This window comes from Lepisma saccharinum, chromosome 19, assembly GCF_977018435.1.
Source record: "Lepisma saccharinum chromosome 19, izLepSacc3.1, whole genome shotgun sequence".
In the NCBI taxonomy this organism is placed as follows: domain Eukaryota; kingdom Metazoa; phylum Arthropoda; class Insecta; order Zygentoma; family Lepismatidae; genus Lepisma; species Lepisma saccharinum.
In genome coordinates, this window is record NC_139247.1 from 59,433,668 (window position 1) to 59,440,721 (window position 7,054).

A 7,054-nucleotide genomic window follows, 5' to 3' on the forward strand; every position below is an offset into this window, starting at 1 on the left:
TATACGTCAATACTTGTTCGCTTTTTATCTAATGTTTTGCCCTCTTCTTATACCACTCTGGTGGACTGGAAGTAAGGCATTCGTGCACAGTTTTCAGCAATGGATAGACTTACAATCGAGTTTTAACGCTATATTCCCTCCATCACCATCATATAGCTTGCATAGACTTGTAAATGTAATAACGTTTGGCTCTGTTATCGTGGGTATATGCCCTGCCCTTGTTTTTCTTATCGAGACACAGCAAACAGTAAAAGCAAGGGCCGTTATAGCCTTACCCATGTCAGTAATGTATAGCACGTACTCTGCAGCCATGTTCATACTCATGTGCGTCATTTGTCGACAAATGTGCGTCAAATTGAAGTATGGTAACTATTATATCATGCAACGAAGATTTTACAAATTGCGACCATCTGACATTCAGAATATTCGAATGGTTTATATCGAAGTGTTGAAGTATGTGTCCAATTTTATGGGTTCGTTTTCGATCCATTTCGTTGGACAAGATTTGTTAAATTTATATTGCATCATCATAGCTGCTTACTACACGGTGAATTCTATTTTCCATTCCAAATATGATTTCTTGTTTGGTCCAGCGTACGGATGTGCAATTTACGCTACTTTATTGGCAACGAAGTCGTGCGTAGCTGGTTCCATAGTTTCTGAGGTAATTTAGTAATAATGTCTTTTTTTCTAAATATTAACAAAACTGTGTGAAATGCAGTTCTAAGGATAATATAGGAGTGTATACATACATACATACATACATACATACATACATACACACACACACACACACATATACATATATATATATATATATATATATATATATATATATATATATATAATGTGTATGTGTGTGTCTGGTGTCTGAATGTGTTTTACATTAAGCAATATGGCATCGTTCCCAAGGTGTACTAAAACTTATCTACAACATATTTCTTGCAATGGTTGGTATACCAAAATTGATATCTCAAATTAATTAATGTTATTGCTTTCTACTTATAAAACTGTTGAAAGTTGAATTTGTTAGAACTTTCATTCTTATCTTTGAATAAAAGCAAACGATTTTATGCATATATTTCAGTCATCGCTACACATTCTCATATTACACATGCTACACAATTTTATGAAATATGCTTTTCGTTGTTGACCATTTTCTTATTATTATCAGTTGGATATCAAGAGTTAAGTTCAACCTTACACGAGTGTTAAAGATATGCTACCAAAGAATGTCAATCAATACGAATAGCTAAAATAAATGCCTAATCCGCATATAATCAACCATTTACTTATAATACACAGTGAGAGAGAGACATGGCATTTCTTTCAGAACTGCTTAACGGTAGGCTGTCTAAACCCTTTTGTCCAACATCCAACTAAATTCAAGTCTGGTACAAGATATTCATTTTGTGATACTTTTTGTTGGTTAAAAATAAGTATGTAGGCATATTTTGTCAGTTTTATCACACAAGCTTACTTTTCAAATAATTTCTGTTTTTCAGGTTGAAGAATTATTTAACGACCTACTTTCGACTTCAACTCAACACTTAAACATGGATATGAAGTACGAGGTACGTTTTTACATGAATTACGATATATTTACATTTTGGTTGTGCTTGTAAATTTTTAGGATAATTTATATGCCTTTGTAAATCTAGCTGTATAAAAAGTATTCTGTGTATTACCAAGTGTGACGTATAACAGAAGAAACCTATAAAATACTGCAAGGTAGATGATTGCCATTCAACCCGTTTGGAGTTTACGGTACTGATTCATCATATAGTTTATTTTTGTTTGCTTCCGAAGTTGATATGAAATATAAACCTGTTGTGCGTTTTTGGGTACAAAATAACTATTGCTAGATTGCGCCTCAGTTTTACATGTTATTGTCTTTATCGGTTGTGGTCATCTACTCCATGCTACGTATATGTGCAAATGCATGTATAGTTTTCATGTTTAGATTTTGTCCTTAGTAAAGTGTACCTTATATTATTACCTGTTGAGGGTAGCTCGTTAGTGTATCAATATTTCTTTCGAATCCTTCAAAAAAATAGAATTTTTGTGTCCTTCCAAATTATATTGCCCATAAATCTGTTCTTATAGTTCTTGTTTAGTTTTTAATATCTCAAGAAAATCAGTACTATAAAATATCAAGTATTACCACCTTCTTTACTCAATCAATGCAAACACTCCAGTATATAATTGAACCTGTAGGCCTCCCCGATGGCGCAGTGGTAGCGTCGTCGCCTTGTAAACAAGGGGTCCTGGGTTCGATACCCGGTGGAGGTACAAGTCGTTCGGATCCCACTTTAAACTGTAGGTCCAGTCCCGATTAGCCTTACTGTGCATAAAGTGGACTTAAAACATCAAATCAATCAATCAATCATAATTGAACTTGTATATAATAACACATTTAGTTTAACCCCTATTGAATTTGGTAATGTCAGGAGTACATTTGAAGAATTGTAGATATTGTTTGACAAGAACACTTCTTACATATATCTGTGTGTTCGTTCTAAATATGTATGTTTGTATAAAGATACGCATTATATGAGTACAGGTGTTTCACTACTAGGTTGAGCAAGTAAATTATTCCTAATGGAAATTATCATTAGCTATTGTAGGAAGATCAAACTTCAGTAGCTATAGCATAACTGAATAGGAACAAAAGTGAATGGCACAAGGCGACATGCCACATTCTTGAGATGTGAAACTTTTCTTACAAATTCCTCCACTTCATCAGATCCTTACGATTTGAGCTCCATATTTTAATATACACTTATTTAAACTAATGTATCCACCAATAGAAGCACTATATTTTTGGCAAATTAATAAAACAATATTATAATATTATTTGTAACTACAAATTTTAACATCTATAATTTCAGATGGAAATACTGATTCTTACTCTAAAAGCATATAAACCAAAAGTGACCTTGGGTGGTTTTATTACAATCAACAAAGCCCTTCTTACTACTGTAAGTATATGAAAGTATTTTAATTCAGTATTGCCGATCACGTGACTAGTTCATTTTAGTATTGCATTTAGAAGCAGATTAAGGATTTTGGTGTAATAAATAATACCCATAATCTGCTCAAGAATACATTGTATTTATATGAATAAAGTATCCCGTGATATACTTAACAAATCGCCTTCGTTACATCATACATGTAAGGTCCATTCAGAGGTCAGTACTTCAGGAAACATATCGTCCTCCAATAGAGTAATCCTCAAAACAAACAAATGTAGGTTTTATCAGAAGTCGTGCTCTTACATATGAGCAGTAACCTGGAATTCACATATAACAAAACCAAACTCTCACCAGTGTCAGCAAAACGAGGTTCTGCCTTCTTCTACTTTAACATGGCTGTACATTCTGAACTCACGAACAGCTAATATTGTTTCAATGTTTATTTTGCTTTTAAAATCTTCAGGCATTCTGCACAACCAGATCCATGTATATTCGTGATCACGCACACATCTTTATACTCCTTTTTTTTCATGCAAATTATATCACACCGTGTTTTTCATTCTTTCATATTTCTACTACTTAAGATTCTATGTATAAATATGCTTTCTAGCATTTAATTTCATTTAACTTACTAATAGGCATTTTTCGTAGATTGTTTCACAATAAATTGCATCAACTCAATAATTGGATTAATGTTAACTACAAAGAAATATTGTATGGTTTAATCCCAACTCTATAAAGAATAATAAATTACACACACACACATAGTATATCAAGAATGATTAATCTGTAAGTCAAATAACAAATTAATTTCGGTTTTCTACATTTGTAGTTAAAGTGATATTGCTGTCCTATTCCCCCGAGTAGAAAAATGGGTTATACTTCTAAAACGAGGTTTTCTTTGAAATAGTAAATTTTATTCTGTTGAATATGATTTAAGAAGATGAAACTTTCTTCATAAAACAAACGTATATGAATCATCAGAGAGTCTACCGGTCAGGATTGTCAAGTAAGTCAAGGAAAAGTCAAGAAATCAACAGATAGATCAAGAAAGTCAAGAAAAAGTCAAGTAATTATGGTTTTTGAATTTTTGCTATTTTTTACTGTATAGTTAAATTAAATTGTTATATACCTGTACTGGGACTCGATAAAATTTCATATTTGGAAACCTAAAGTTGTTTTGAATTGTAGTTAGGATTTGTTTACTTTGTTTCTTAAGAATAACATTCTTGTAATCTTGAAGTTTTGTAAATAAAGTAATGTGGACATTCCTCAACCAGGATGAAGTCTGAAGCATTAATTTTTAATGCCTTAATAATAAAAGCAAGTTTAAATCTCTTGTTAAAGTACAGCTTCAGTTTTCATCTTAACCGGTCTTTGTTTTTGTTTTAATAAATATATATATTTTCTTAATTTTGCAACTACCCCTAAGTAGGGGGCGATTGAACAAATGCTAGGAAAAAGGAAAAAAATGTCAAGAAAAAGTCTAGAATTTTGGATTTGTTATTTTGATAGACACCCTGATCATGTAGAATTATAAATTAATGTCATGTTATTCTTATTTTTCCACAGCTTCTGGGCACTATTGTAACATACATGATTGTGCTGGTGCAATATAAGGGCACAACCTAGCAGAACACTTGTAAACTACTTTGACGTTTCTCTCGATGAGACACGTCCAAATTGTTCAAGTTCATGAAATAAATAATTCACAAATAGATTTCATAATTTATTGTTCAGGTTTATCATAGGCGTGCGCACAGGGGGCAGGTGATGACATTTGCCCCCCACTAATATCTTAAGATGAGCTACTGAAAAAAAAACAGTATCTGAGGTGAAGGCGATAGAAAAATGTGAAGATGAAGCATGGTTCGAAATATTATGTTGAAGATGTTTTCTGTTTTACTGTGACAAACTGTACGTATGAAAAGTGCTTTATAAATTGGCACACGTTAGCACTAAATTATGATCAACATCATCAGAATTCTCGGTTAAATGATCATATACTCGCAAAAATCTTCCTTACAGGTTTGTGTCAATGACATAGTTGGGGTATCAACTGAACGAAGATTAACATAGTACGATTGGACATTTTCGTAAGACTCTAGAAGTTCATTCTAATCTTGGACAAACAGTGTTTTATATGCTATTCAATTCTTGCAAATATATGTAAATTCGCAACCCATGTGTAAAGTGAAAGTTTTAGTTTAATTAGAGTCGTGAATTTTGTTTAGATTCGACTTTCCTTTGTTTGGTAAATAAATTCTGTTTCCCTTTCCGCATCAGAGTCATAACATGTTCATAAGGAATCTCAAAATTAGGTTTTGTTTTCCCGACCCGACCCCACTAAACTTTCATCAAGGTTCTTGCCCCCCCCCCCCCCCACTAAATCATAGGGTGGGCTCATATTTATGGTGGTTAACTTATTTCGCGTTACTTTTGTAGCGGTAGGTTCGAGTGAGACTCCGGAACTACCACTAGGGGTATGTAGCTCGGACGACTGGGCTTTGAGCTGAAAGAGAATGCATTATTATTTGGGTAGTGCTTTAATACTAAGTGAGAGAACCTGTAAGGTATAGACATAATTAGACACGTATTATCAGAATAACAGTTTTGATATATGAAGAATATTTTTGCCTAAGTGTTAAGGTAAGGTAGCTGCTTAGAAAGAAGGGTAGATTAGCGATATTTAGCGAGGTATAAGATTAGATTCTTGTCCATCTTCTAAGTGCCTGAAGACAGCCTGGACTTGGCTGGGTGGATGGTCATCTTGGATCGCCTCCGGCCGCATCTCATATCTGCCACACTTTCTACCCATTTTCTGTGTTTTTTATACTAAGGGGGTGGCTTTCGGCATGGCAACTTTTGTTGCCTCGTGTCAAACATAGGAAGTCCCATATATGGGGATGCTTCTTATGGCCATGGCTAAGAAGCAAACAATCCAAATTTCCGTAATCGTCTTGCCCTTACTCCAAATAAGGAATTTAGAGGACACGAAGACAGTGAAGATATCTAATCGATTTCTCGCCGTCGAAAATTGCTCTCCAAAGCCAATGTAGAAATATAGACAGGAACATGCAAAAACTTGTCCGTTACACTTTAAAGTACTACTTACTTAGCAAACAGTCTTATTTTATCAAATAATCCTGTATTCCAATATCCTCTCAATATTTTCAAGAACTAAAAATAATATTATTAACAATAAATAATTAACAACAAAGAATTGTATCAAAATCTTTGTTGTTAATTATATTATTTATATATATATTTGCATCCTATATTGGTAGCTGACAGTGTCAGAGTTCAAGTATTTCGAATAGGTTTATATTTTTTTTTAAGATTCGTGCCTGAATCAGCCAATCTCCATGGCAGACTGATTGCGAGTGTAGCAGCTTCCGAAGCATTGGATGTTTCTGTGCATGCGCGCTTTCATTTTCAGGGTTGCCAACATACATTGGCCACCCTGTATATTAACTTAAATCTTCGTTTCAAAATTATCATGAAAGAATAAAGTGAGTATGGTGCACATGGATTTGCATTAAATTTCGAATTGAAATGCACTATCCTGCCTTACATTTTCTTTCTTTACTTTTGACATAACAAAGATCCATAGAAATGTCTATCTAAGTGTATAAAAATTTATTTACTTTCCCGTCTCGAGCGAAGTGGCCAAGTTATTAAATCCCGTGAAGAAGATTTCGAGAAAGTAGTACAGGTGCCAGGACAGTCACCAAAGAATCGTATTTTTCAACACCCCGTTATTCGTAGGTGACTCTGATTTGACGGCAGAAGCGAGTCGCCCAGCAATTCACTTTCCCCAATGGCCAAAAGACAAAGGGGGTCGTCGGATCGGATTTCTCTGTAAGGAGAATTTCAACTCCATCTCGTCCTCCCCTCTTATCCCTTCCACGGTCCACTCAATCACGAATCGAAATTGGAGGAAAGCCGTCCTTCTCTAAGATTTCTTCCTTCTCTGGCACGAGTGGAGAGAAGATGCGAAAACGTACACACTAAAGATTGAGGTACTGGCAGCATTCGTGCCTGCTTGAAATGGTAGCTTCATTCCATGGTATTGTTAA

The 7,054-nt window shown here is 34.3% G+C and overlaps 1 long non-coding RNA gene across 1 annotated transcript; it reads left to right on the top strand.

Annotated features, from left to right (window-relative positions):
* The first annotated feature begins 585 nt into the window (after positions 1–585).
* LOC146002876 (uncharacterized) lies at positions 586–4,623 on the top strand. The gene is made up of 4 exons (XR_014443767.1): positions 586–664; positions 1,506–1,574; positions 2,892–2,981; positions 4,548–4,623. It is a non-coding gene; the product is annotated as an uncharacterized LOC146002876 (long non-coding RNA).
* Positions 4,624–7,054: the final 2,431 nt, after the last annotated feature.